Source organism: Eumetopias jubatus, unplaced genomic scaffold, assembly GCF_037043125.1.
Source record: "Eumetopias jubatus isolate StellerSeaLion01/CBP00866 unplaced genomic scaffold, mEumJub1_p1.0 scaffold_8, whole genome shotgun sequence".
Lineage (NCBI taxonomy): Eukaryota > Metazoa > Chordata > Mammalia > Carnivora > Otariidae > Eumetopias > Eumetopias jubatus.
Window position 1 is genome coordinate 32,669,428 of NW_028274814.1, and position 14,424 is coordinate 32,683,851.

A 14,424-nucleotide genomic window follows, 5' to 3' on the forward strand; every position below is an offset into this window, starting at 1 on the left:
ATATTAAATATATATAATTTCTGTCAATTTATCTCAGTAACGATGGCAAGAAAAGAGAAAAATTAAAGAAATTTAACACATTAACTAAGGATCTACCATGCTCTGGTCAGTTCACATAACATCTGATTTGAAGAGAAAACTCAGGTATTACCCTTACTTTACAGATGCAGAGACCGAAGTTCAAAGAGGAGCACGTCATGCAGCAACTTACTTCAGAAACGGGATTCAAGCCAGTTTGGTCTGCTTACAAATCCTCCTTGGTTTTCCCCTAGACCATTCGCCCTACACTCCCTCCTTACACCTTAATTCTATAAATTGTTTACAGAAAAATAAAATTAGGATTATACATTCCCCGTGAAGAGGGCCAATCATTTTTCTCACCCACCCCCCCGACCCCTCCCCACTAGTAACCAATACATGTCTCTACATTTAAGAGTCTGGTTTTTTTTTTGCCTCTTTATTTATTTGTTCTTTTGTCTTATTTCTTAAATTTCACATATGAGTGAAATCGTATGGTATTTGTCTTTCTGTGACTGACTCATTTCACTTAGCATGACACCCTCTAGGTCCATCCGTGTTATTGCTATTGGCAAGATGTCCTTCTTTTTTATGAAGGCCAATCATTTTTAATCACCAAAAGCAACTCTGTGCAAGCAATTCACACATTAACAGTGGGGCCAAGCCATCCACCCAACTTCAGAGGACGCTGCATTGTGCTTGCAATTAAGGGCCACCCATGCAATGATTTTTTTTTTCCTTTTGTTTTAATTTTTTCTCAGATCCAAATTATTAGTAGAGGTGCAAGAGTCTGGGCTTATCTTTGTCAGTTAATTTGTAAGGAGTGATGCCAAGTCAAAAACATGTTCTGGAGTAAAATCAGACGACGTAAAGCCATCAGACAGAATAAACCAGAGTCATTGTCCAGACTGCATTGAATTCCAAAGAAACCGACTAAAAGTCACGATTTACAAAGTTTCTTCTCCATAGTATACAAGTCACATAAATGATAGGCCAGTCTTGTAAATAAATGTTATCATTATTGACAGGTTAGGAATCAGGGACTCAGGATTTATGTAAATTCCCCGAAGCTTATGCCGTTACTCTATCATATTGTTGGGAATTTTAATCCAACCTGCCTCATTTGAAAGTTGTTTCCCAGTGCACCATGCTGTCCCCTAAAGTCCCTCTATGTAAACATGAAGTCGGGGGTGTTACTCTGGGGCTCTCCAAGTCCAACTCCGGGAATGGAGTCTCCTTCAAGTCAACGCCATTCCCTGCTATTGTTCTAAGGACCACATCCAGGTGACATGAAAAGATCAATCATCCCTCATCTTCAGCTGCTCCCACCCATGTGGCGATCTTTTTTTGAAATGTACACCTCTGATAGCTGAATGCACACGCACGCTTGCTGTCACTAACCTACAACCGGGCCCACAGCTTTGCTTTATTCCTTAAAGCAACTCATGTGATGAACACGTGGTTGGAAATCACAGAACAGCAGACCGGTTTATATTTTGTTCTCCACGTTTACTTACCATACATAGGGAAAGAACCTCATTCTATGAAAATGGCGAGTTATGGAAAGATCCCATAGCATAAGAGGAATACAAACATGAAGCCACGTCATTTAAATTTTAGGTAATGGAGATATTTTTCAAAAAGTAGTTTGAATAGAATGTTGCCACAACAATTGTCATTTGTGAGTGATCGATGAATCTGTTTTTGTTTTTTATTTTAAAGTGGATATTGGCAAAAAAATTGATGTTTTCTTCACTGCTAACTTTGCATCAGAAAAATCCTGCGGTGGTCAGAGCTGCTTTGCCTTGTTTGTGGCTGTTTTCCTTTCAGAAGAAAATACTAGCAAGAGAGATATTTGCACTTGCTTTTGGTTGCTAGGGAGGAAAATTATCTTTAACTCATGGTGTGAAATTGGTTTCTCCATCCACTGCTTCTGCTAAACTTGGCTATTTGTGTTTCAAAAGCATCTCCACATATCCAGTGTGTCCATTAAAATCATTTATTTATTTTCACACCTCAACATGGTTAATGTACATGCTGTTTTCTTCAGTGGTTAATGCATTTAGAATCTCCTCTCTCGTTTATCCACAAGCCGCTAGCTGAAAAGGGGGGCTTGCATGAGCGACTTCAGTTGGAACCTGCGGCCTTTGTTCTCACACACCGAGGATGCCGCTTAAGGTCTGCTTTTAGCTCCTGTCGCTTAGGATGGTCAAGGCGCTGGCAGCCACGGCTTCTCCCCACAGGGCCTCTGGGGTACGTGAGACTAAGGACCCCAAGTTTTCACTCACTACATACGGCGCCCCCCAGGCTCGCATCCTCACATGTCACATGTTCCCCAAGAGCCGTGAGCAGATGTGATGGCAGCAGAGGACTGAAAAGGCCCCCAGGTTTTCTGCTCTCCTTCTGGGCCTCCTGCGTGACCCCGAGACATACCCGGTGAGCTTGTGGGAAGGTGACACGTGTGCAACAGAGCCCAGTCTCCCTGCTCCCCTGGCCGAGGCCATTCCTGGTTACCCCCCAGCCAGAGGCCCCAGGCCCACAGAGGTCTGCGTGTCCCGGCCAGGGTGGCCCACCCCCGGCATTCCCCTGCAGCAGAAGCCTAAGCTCACTGGGAGACACCAGTGTCCTGTGGGCAGGGCGGACCCGTACGAGGCTCTGCGGTTTTTATTCCTGCACCAAACGAATATTTTTCCAGAGGGTGACTAATAACCAATTTAATGTGTATCAACACTTTGTGTCAATGTGAAAAAAGAGCAGGGTTGAAACTAAAATAGAAAACAGCATACTTAATAAAACAAAAATACTGCTTCTGAAACTTTGTTTAGATGTGCGTGCGATGTGCGTGTGTGCGTGCGATGTGCGTGGGTGCTGAGCAGAATGTGCTTCCCGCTCTGGGCCTCAATCAAATAGTGGGGGGCAACGCCGCCGTTGACCTACAGGAGGTATTGACAGACGCGCATCCCTTGGATGGTGGGGCTGACGCTAAGACATGGGCAGCACAGAACGGATCGATCCCCTCTACAGCCCAGAGCACGTGCTCAACCGTCCCTGGGTCACGGGTGTCATCTCTGAGCGTGAAGGACAGCAAAACCTTCAAGAATAATGATTCTTTAAATGTAAAGCCGCATAGTTTATAGGGTTTTCTAATCAAAAAAGACATGTAGGAAATTGGAATGGAAGTGCTTATAGAATGACCTTACTTCTTCTGACGAGTAAATGTGAGGCCAGTCTATTGATACAAAACAATTAAAAGGCCTGTGGCACACGAGAATGAAGTCTGAACTCACATCTCCCGTCTCTTCAACGTGTGCGCAGAACTCCCTGGGGTCCTGGTGCACAGGACACCTGCACTGGTGTGGGAGGACGGCCACGGGGCCACGGAAGGTTGACCGCAGCTGCTTTATAGACTCCAGGCAAAAGCACGAGGTAAAAAATAGCCCGGGGAGAAGGTCAGACATCTGCAGGTAGCTGACTCTGTCTGGCAGGCCTCGAAGCCACTGGCCAGGCCCGGTCCCCCGTCCGCCCACAGTGGTCTCAGGTCTCAGCGTCAGGATGACGTCTCCTCCTCCGCCCCACCCCAGAGAGCATCCGTCAGCAGGACGTTTTGTCCCTGGATGGCAGTCCCAGATTGGAGGAAATGGAACAGGACTATTGCTGTCTAGCACGGGATTAAAACAACCAAGTCAGATGAATGGAGCTCAGACAATAATGGGAACAAGAGCAGTGGGAGCGGCAGAAGGCAGAGAATGCTTGAAATATGTTCTGAATGACCTACCTTGTAATGCTTTGTGTTAATACGGCACTTTACAGTTTACAAAACATATGTGAAAAGTAAATATATGTAAATACACACAAGCCCATAAAAATAAGATACGTGATATGTCACTTCCTGTCCTCGATAGGTGATTTTATGACTCTCATATTACAGGCAAGGCACGCAAGGCGGAGATCATCTGTTCACTCAAGTGCGGGTTAGCCACAGCGGTGGGGTCCCCAGTGCGGTTCTCTCGACTTCTCTCCAGCTCTATCCGCTCTAGCCTCTGTCTCCATAGGCCTTGGATATTATTCAATGATTCTCCTTTTAAAGGAAACATGAGCTGGTTGATAAACTCCCAGAGTTGTAGGCCTTTCTTTTCTATAACATCAACATAAAAGACCACATGCAGAATATGGACATTTATGTATTGACACACTCCTCAAATGGCCTGTTGAAAGGGGAAATATTATATGTGTGTGTGTGTGTGTGTGTGTGTGTGTGTGTGTGTGTGTGTATAGCCATTTTTCATGATCATGGATCATGGTATCTCCCCTGCCAAGTAAGTATGGAAGGCCAGTCTTGATGAATGAAAAAGGATTAGATACATATACACTTAAAATACCCACGCCTGGGTGGCTCAGTCGTTCAGCGTCTGCCTTCAGCTCAGGTCATGGTCCCAGGGTCCTGGGATCGAGCCCCGCGTCGGGCTCCCTGCTCCGCGGGAAGCCTGCTTCTCCCTCTCCCGCTCCCCCTGCTTGTGTTCCCTCTCTCGCCGTGTCTCTCGCTGTCAAATAAATAAATACGATCTTTAGAAAAAAATACCCACTTGATTTCTAACAACATAAAATAATTAAAACAATGAATTCTGATTAAGCTCTGAACTTTGAGACTTAATATTTTCCCCCAAGCTTTATTGAAATATAATTGATGCAAAAAATGATATTTTTAATATCTACAATTTAATGGGTGTGGACATATGTGTACACTGGTGAAAGCATCACCATGATCAATATCATAAACCTATCCATCAGCAGCAAGAGTCCTCTGACCCTTTGATTTGTTTTGTTTCTGTGATAGGAACACGTTACATGAGTGCTACTATCTTAACGAATGTTTTCTGTGAACAATGCGGCGTGTTACCTGTAGGCCCCATGCTCCAGAGCACATGGCTAGGATCAGTAATGGCGTGTAAATGACACTCTACATCCCATTTCCCCCTCCTCTGTCTCCTGGCGGTGACCTTTCTACTCTCTGCTTCTACGAGTTTGGCTATTTAGGTACCTCGTATGAGTAAAATCCTACAGTATCTGTCCTTCTATGACGGGGCTATTTCACTGAGCATAATGTTCTCCAATAAACTTTGAGATTGCACTTGAAGGTGCTATAAAGCTTTCAGTTTTTCAGAAGTTCTTTACGCTGTATAGCAAAATCCAGACTCAGCAGTGTTATCCTGATATATCACCAGTGGTATGCAACAAATAGCCAGGAGTCTTCAGTGGCAGATAAGGATGAGCATGCACATGTTTGTGTCTGGGGCCACAGGTAGGAGAGCCCTCTGAGAGTGGCAGGTGCCCTCTCTGCCTGGGTGTTGGCTGGCTTTTGGCTGATTGAGCATGGCCTCTCCTGGGATGTTCCCATGGCGATGGCAGGTACAAGACAGACCAAGCAAAACACACAGTGGCCTTGAGGTCTAGTCCTGTAGCATCTCATTGTCATGTGCACCATGTCCAATTGGCCAAAGAAAGACAGAGGGAAGCCAAGATCAAGGAGTGGGGGAGTAGGATCCATATCTTCAGAGCAATTACAGTGTTAATTGGCATTGTGGCTGCAGGGAAGGGAAGAATCGGGCCTACCCTGGAACTCTCCTATTTGGAAAATCAATCTGCTTGCATTTTGACATGTACAAGCCTGAACAATGATTATCACTTTTCCCTGTGTGTGTAAAATAAAAATATAAATGAAAATAAATTTATGAGTTAAATGCTACCCACTTCCCAGATTTTACAGTTTCAATATTGTACTTAACCTATTTTTCTGATTATTAAAACTATACCTGTGCATTATAGAACATTTGGAAAATTTTTCAAATTTCTAAATATCTTAAATATTACGGTTATGAGGATAAACAAAAGCTACTCTAAAACTTTTCTTTGTGTAAGTGTTTGAACTTATATTGTACTTTAAAGTTACCATTTAGCAAAAAGAGAGGAATTATTTGCCTAAATTCTGCCAGACACTCCTTAATATATATGAGTGCATAATCTAATGACTCGTTTACTATAATAAGCCTGAGTGTATGCATTTGCTTTGGTTAAAAATTCTCTCAGGAAATCAAATCATGGAATTATGTGGGAAGTTAAAACCACTTCGTACAATCAACCAGGCTGCCACATGTGCAGTAGACTGATGGAGATCAAAATCATATAATTTAGCAGTGTAGCTCTTGGTGGCAGATTGCATAATTTGCCCATGGACCAGAGCAAGAATCTGATAGGATACTTGACAGAATTCTAAATAGGTAGAAACTTTTTTGAGGAGTAGCACGAGCGGTTAATGCAGTCATAATACAGGGCGAGCAACAGACCTCTATACAGATTTTTTGGCTTTGTGGCTGACATTACCAGTTTCCCTGAGGCTACGTTTAAGGCTGTTATGTGTGACAATTATCACGCTGGCTCTGATGATTCCTGACGATTGTAGAGCACTTTGCCTGGGGTGATGCTCTCCCACTCATTGTCTCTTCCCTCCGCTGCGGAAGAGGCAACACGCATGATGCACATTTGCCAAAGACACACAGAAGAAGGAGACGCCCTTGTTTCTTATAACGCACTCCACCACTCAGTTTAGTCTTCACAGCTAAGACATCATTTATTTTTTAATTTCCATTTATCTAGTGGTGTCCTAATTGGGGGGAAAAAAACCCTTTGATTATGAACTAAGTTTACAGAGAGTATAAATGAAGTGATTTCCTTGGGTAGGAAAACTCACGCAGTGGACACACTCTGGGGGGCAGGAAGTCAGCCACGATGTATTTTCAAATAACCCTTCATTTTCCATTAAAACGCCACTTGCTTTTATAGGCAGAAAGGTAGCTGGTGTGCTCGGGATGGATGGCCCTGAACACATCTTCCAAGAATGTGCATTGTACACAGTGTGGATAAGTCTACATATGTATTAAATATATATGTTCTATATACTTAAGGGATGTACCATAACTTATCCGTGTGTTAATTAAATTGACGTACCCATACATGTATACTATCCATATTTATATGCACAATATATGATACATGAATGTAAAGCATATAAATTATATATTATATATAAACACCTTATAATACATAAAGATATGAAATATGATATGTAGTTATATACTTCTAAAAACTTGATTACGGTGATAGTTGTATAACTCTATAAAGTTACTAGAAAATCATTTAATTGTACCCTTACAATTATACACCAATAGAGATGCCAATGAATGTATGATTGTAAAAACCATCAAAAAATATAACTACAAATAAATATACAAATGTTATATATTATAAGTTATTTGTAAGTACAAATATTATATACGTATGTATTTAAATTTATGTCCCTTATCCACTATCCCCATTTATGGAATAAATACCTGAAATTTGCAGTTTGGGTATCAACTGTGTGATGTCGACTGCATAAACTTTTGTGTTAAGGTCGATTATAAGGTCACATGGTAAACTTTATTGCAGGAACTTCACATCAAGTGAAGTATTAGTGTTTCAGGTTGAAAAGTTTCTATTTTTGATGTCATTTATCTAGGACTTGACTTATTGACGTCTTAAAATTTGTATTTACTATTCTAAATCTCCCTCATACGTTTTCCTTCTCTCCATGGATTTTCAGCTGTTGATCACCATTGATTTCCCACTGCCTGTGTTGTAGGAACTGGGGGGTGGGGCTGGGGCTGGGGCTCAGCCATCTGCTGGTGTTGGAACAGGGACATTCCCTTTACATCTCATGGCAAGTTTTCTCAAGTGAAAAATGAAGCTGTCCTCGTATGTCATTTTTAAGAAATACTTTAATTCTAATATTCTATAGTGGTAGGATTCTCGGTTGGTTGTATTTATTTGTATTATTTATGTTTTTATTCATTTGGGTGGAAGGGTATGGAGAGGAAGCATAGCACAGAGACTGAGCTCAGATCTGACGTGAGTGCCTTGCTGGCCACACAACGTCGGGCCCGTTGCCTCTGGGTCCATTTCTTCATCTAGAAAGTGGAGGGTAACAAATAATGGGCTTTTTATGAAGATGAAATAACATGAGTTAGGACATGTGCATCTCTCAGAGATAATGCTGGTTTTAAACGTTATATAAGCATCAGCTATAATTATTAATTAAAATATAATTATATATTTTGAATCTGATCTTTTTCATGCATATATTGAGCCTGGTGTTCAAGTAATTATTTTATTTTCAACTCTGTTCTTTATTGTGGAGCTTAATTACAATGAAGCAGTGTTCCTGCCCAAGCCATCCATTGCCCTTTTTATAATTTATCAGGCCATTTGTTTGAATTAAACTCTCAAACACAACTGAGAGAGAGGAGGAGGTTTGGCCCTGTCCAGTGGCTTGCTTTGGCAAACAGCACCCAGCCAAGTGCGACGTGCCAGGTCTCGGACTGGACCTCAAGCCGCCCTGAGGATTTCCTCTTCTGCCATGTCATGAGAACTTGCCTGGGAAGGCCTTCTGAAGTAGAAGAGAAAGACGGAGCAGAACTTGGCTGCCCAAGTCCTTGTAAGCATGGTCTGTGTAAGCATGGCCCCATGTGTGAGCGGGATAAGCCAGCTTGGAAGGACCTACCCACCTTGCCCAAGCTAGATGGCTCACCCCCCTGCTCAGGCACTAAGTGAATGGTCACTGTTTAAACCCCCTGAGTCTTTGGATGATGAAACACAGCATCATGAAGGCAAATAGAAAAGTCTAGAGTAGCATAATAAAGAGTAAATACATTTCAATCAACCAGTGCTACTAACAGAATAATTCTATTAGCTAACAAACACACAAAGATGCAAGAAGCATCTGTGGTGTTTTATGCAGGGGAGTTCAAAACCAGACAAGTCTAGACAGTGTTTTAAGCATTCACAGAGTCAAACCTGACTTCATGTGTATGGTTGGCTAAGAGGATTTAACACATGATTTAGCACAAAGATGTGCATGGATAGGAGCCCATGAAGCACTAAACCACTGTATTCTCTTTGGATGTTTTGGAGTCTCAGGAGAAAGGCTACCAAGTTCCCTTTCTGGAAGGCACCTCAGGTCTGTTTTGGCAAGGCTGAAGAACGACAGAAGAAGAGAAATATGAAGGGTCAAACTCAACGTTCCTAAGTGTGTTCATAGTTCTTGTATTCATTCCAGGAAGGAGAGAAAAGAGAGAGGAAAAACAGGGGACAAAAGACTAAATTAAAAATAACGTGACTTGTCAGTAAAATGTCTTCTTAGCCCATATCTTCTAATTGATGGATAAACTAAATTTCCCGTTCAAATGAGTTCTTCAAAATGCTCACGGAGAAATGCTGCAGGCCGGTCTGGGTAGTGAGACTTCTCTTTCAGCGAAGGTCAGGCCTACTGACCATTTTTCCTGGTGAATCTTCTGGTATTTGGATTATAGCTTCTTAGAAACCCTATTTTCAAGCAGAATTTCTTGATATCAAACAGTCAGTGAGGTTGGGCTACTTTTATTTTTTTGGATCATTTGTCGTATACTTCCCCTAACAATATATATTTTTTTAAAGAAAGTGAAGGATCACCTTTAAGTGCACGTAGAGCAATCACCAATATAGGCTGTGATCTGGTCCATAAAACAACATTTAGCAAATTAAAAAAAAAGTAAAACCGTACAGATTTACGTTTTCTGATCCTACTTTGATAAAACCAGAGATCAGTAACAGAAAAATAGGAAAATCTCCAAACACTTGGAAATTAACAAAACTACTTGTTTTGTTTCCACATCGCAGCCTCCAGGGAAATTAAAACTGATTTTGAACTGAATGAAAAGGAAAGCACAACATGTCAAAATGTTGACGTGAAGCTAAAGCAGTGTTTAGAGGAAAGAGATACCATGAAGTACTTACATCAGAGAAGAAAGAAGGTGTCAAATTAGAAATGCAATCTTCCATCTTAAGCGACTTGAAAGAGAGGAACGAAGCAAACAGACAGCGAACACTGCAGGTTGGTTTTGGCCATGCCTAGTGAACAGGATGGACCCCCGCCAATGTCACGTTTGGACGTAGAGACTGCAGACGTGGTACATACATCAGGAGGTGTACAGAGTTTCATTACTCACCTACGGTGTCTCTCTAGGGAGAGCACAGTGGCTCGTCAGTGGATCTGAAGTGGCTTTGGGGCTGCAGGAGCGGGGCTGGCTGGCCGTGCTTCTCCTGGTTGCTGGCTGGGGCTGGAGTAGGGATTCCATGCCTGGGCATGGGACTCGAAAACACGTTCCCCTAAACAACACGGACAGTAGTCCAGTCAGCGCACAGAGGATGCTCCGCATCATCAGACGTAAAGAACACGAACTATGAGCGTGTTAAGATACCCCTCTACACGCATGAGAATGGCTGCAATTGAAAACAATGACTCTCATTGATGTTTCTGAACAGATTGTGAACTTGTAAGCCCATCGCTCGATCTCCAGAGCCTGAATGGTGGTCTTTGTGCCTTTTGACCAGGCTGATAGAGGTTTGTCCTGGAGGGACAGTTCACTCATTTCTTTTTTCTTTCTGTCCTTATTTCATTTATGTCTGCCACCATCTTCATTGTATCCTTTCTTCTCATCCTACACAGTTTCCCTTTTTTTTTTCCCACAAAACTGATATCAGGAGGTTTTTTTTTTTTTCCTTTCAGTATCACTCAAGCTTAGTATTTAATTTTCTGAAGAGATCTCTTGTTCAACCCGTACTTCTTCTTAAAATAACATTCCACAGCAATAATAGAATTGATCTTTAAATCAATAAATGTATGGTGGAGATAATAGAAGATTCAGAGAAAAACTGTTACTTCCTTTGCATTCAGAATCACCAACCTTCCGGCCACCAAGCCTCTGCCCTGAACCTGTGTGATTTTGCTCTGAAATATTTACTAAACCATCTTTGTTATCAGACAAAGGCTGAAAGTATGGACATTTCAGAGAAATTTACCTGAGGACTCCCCAAAACTGAGAAAGAATCACAATCCAATAGAATAGGTAATGAGAGACACCAAGGCAAGGTTCCCAGGGCAGGCTTTCTGAAGACAGGACACTTTCTTTCATTTAGGTGATGGCTTTTTCTTCCTAACCCAGTAGCTACTCTGTCTCCTCAAATGCTCAGTCTGTCATCATCCATGGCAGTGTTTATCATTTAAAATTTGGACCCCCAAGTGCCCAGCATGCTTTATTATTACATTTTCCATCACTGGTTAACTTTAAAAGTGATAAAAATATGGGTCATAGGTTATAATTCTAGGTGAATTTCTCTGAATTATTTTTCTTACATGGATTTTTAGAAGTAGCATCAAAAAATAGAAGTGTGTCGATGTGAACAAGGTATGAATTATCCTACCTGTTTATCTGAGTGAGACTTTGTGGTTTCTAAGCGGTTGAGTCTATGTTAAGAAATATCTCAAGTTAGGTTAACTTCATGGACTCACTGTCCCCAACATTTGGTAGGAAGTAGAGACAGTTCACACCATTGCATGTAGCTCATTTAGTCTTGATGTTTCAATTTAGGTAAATAAAGCTATGTTACAACAGATATATACATTAGTGGTGCCTGGGTGGCTCAGTCGTTAAGCATCTGCCTTCAGCTCAGGTCACGGTCCCAGGGTCCTGGGATCGAGCCCCGCGTCGGGCTCCCTGCTCCGCGGGGAGTCTGCTTCTCCCTCTCCCACTCCCCCTGCTCGTGTTCCCTCTCTCGCTGTGTCTCCCTCTGTCAAATAAATAAATAAATAAAACAGATATATAAATTAGCAGCACAGGGATTATGACCACATCTCAAGAGGAGGTGCCAAGTGACTGGTTAGTTAGGTAGAAGGTTACACTTTAGGATCTGGTCCGGATGCATCGCTGTGCTAAGACAGGCACTAGGGGGGATTGCTGAGCTTCCAAGGTTCGGTCGGGAGGGCAAACACCACCCCTGCAGCCACAGTCAGCCACACCCAAGGAATCAGTCCACAACGAGGAGGCTGGAGGGTCTCACAACGAAGTGGCATCGTGTTCCTATAGATACCGTGACAGATGGGGCACCTGGGTCTGTTGGTTAAGTGGCTGCCTTTGGTTCAGGTCGGCCGGCTCAGGTCATGATCCCAGGGTCCCTGCTCAGCAGGGAAGCTGCTTCTCCCTGTGGCTCTCCAGCTCATGCTCTTTGGATGCTCTCTCTCTCTCTCTCTCTTTCTGTCAGATAAATAAATAAAATGTTTAAAAACAAAAGATGTCATGACAGACGGTCTGCAGTTGTGGCAAGTCAACGTATATTTGTGTGACAGGATGTTCATTATAAAATTGTTTAAATGTTGTGTTTGACTTAATAATATGATAGGAAAGCTTTTGTGTGTGTGTGTGTGTGTGTGTATTTTTCACTTTATTTTTTTTAAAGATTTTATTTATTTGACAGAGAGAGAGCACGAGCAGGGGGAGGGGTAGAGGCAGAGGGGGAAGCAGACTCCTCGCCGAGCAGGGAGCCTGATGCGGGGCTCCATCCCAGGGCCCTGGGATCATGACGAGCCACCCAGGCACCCCAGTATTTTTCACTTTAGGAGGCACATGACATTGAGGATTTTTTAGACTATTTTTAAGGCAGTTTTAGGTTCACAACAAAGTACACAGAAATATCTCCTATACCCCCTGTCCCTGGACATGCCTAGTGTCTCCACTATCCACATCCCCCATCTGATAGTACATTTGTTATCCTTGATAAACCTACGTTGACACGCCATCGTCACCCGAGTTCATCGTTGACAGGAAGGCTCACACTCGGTGCTGTGCGCTCTCCGGGTTTGGACAAATGCAACAATGACGTGTACCCACCATTACCGTAGGGCACAGTGTAGTTCTGCCCTAAAAACCCACTTGTTCATCCCCCTCCCCCACATATATTTTTATAAAGATACATTTTCTTTCATGGAAGTGACTGCTTTTTTCCCTAATCCAAGAAATATAACATCTGTATATTAATATATATAATAGTAAAACAAAGTATCATATATATTATTTTAAAACCATGACAGCTGTTGTTCAATCTAAACAATATCCTCTTTGATCCTAGTTTTCCTGAGTTCATTAAAGGAAACTGCAGGTAAGAAATTATGCTTGTGTCTTTTCGCCAGGATTATAAAAATGCACTAACCGTTGCTTAGGAACTTCACTCTCTGAGACAGATTCCTAGGTTGACGCATGACATTAATGAGCTCATATTTATTGTTAACTGAGATGGCAAGTTAGGCTTTTTTGCAATGTTATTTATGAAATCGATAAGAAAGTAACGTAGTCACCACCAAAGGCACTCGCATCTCGGTAAATTAAGAAACTGACATGATTTCTTTCTTGGAGGGTAATTTTCTGTGCAGTGAGACTGATATTTGTCCTACGAAATCATGAAATGCTCCTCTAAAGTTCTCCATCTCCTTTCAGACGTTTTAATTAGCTGTATCTATCACTATATACATTTGCAAAAGAAGGAAGCCCAGAACATCTAGAGAATATCACTCTCCTTGACCCTTACCCAAACTCCCTGTAGGAAGGAATAACAGAAGGCATTACATCGAGGGCAGTGTTGGTGTGTTTAGGAGTCAGCCACGGCCATAAACATTAGCTGGTTAAATAAGCACAGTAAACAGCCACAATTTTGTCTTTACAAAGATACATCGAACAGCAGTGCCCTTTAGGGGTTATAGAGAGCAGAACTGAGCTACTCAAAATGGAAATTTATTCCTCAACATATTGCTGCTTAAATGGGGAATATTCTGATGTCTCTAAGGCTCTTCTGGATAATTTTATCAGTTTATGACCCTAATACTTCAAGGCCACGAAATAGCTTTTCCTTTTTTTTTTTTTTTCTTTAGAGAAAGTTAGAGTGTGTCATCTTTTCTATGAGCGTCATTTCTCTGTGTCACTCAAGGTTTGGTCCCTTGATCTAATTAAAAATATGCCACATTACTTGGCAGAAGAGCAGTGCCCACCTTATAATACGTAATAAAGCCACATAAAAATAAAATGTGATAATTTAGTCACCATAGATGTTTATGGAATTTTCTTTACCGACTTTTTTTCTTTAACGCAAGTATATTTATATGGCGTTTTTGGCGCTGCTCTGGTCTCTTGTGTATTAAATGGCTCGCACAATGTTGATGAAATAAGCCAATGCCTGCAGAAGTGAAATTACTACAGTAGCAACATATTCACGGTAATATAAACAGAATTTGCCATACACTAGCAGGGGTAATAACACTGAGCCCTGTTAATTTTCTTTACCCTTGGGCTGAAAAATGTATTCGGGTCATGAGAAGCATATGATTTCATGTATGGGCCATTTAATAATTTTTTTTTAAATTGATCATAACTCTTAAATTTCCTTCATGCCTACGTCTTCATTCAAAGTACCTTTTTTTTTTTTTATGGAGCCTTTGTCTGCTGCGTTGCA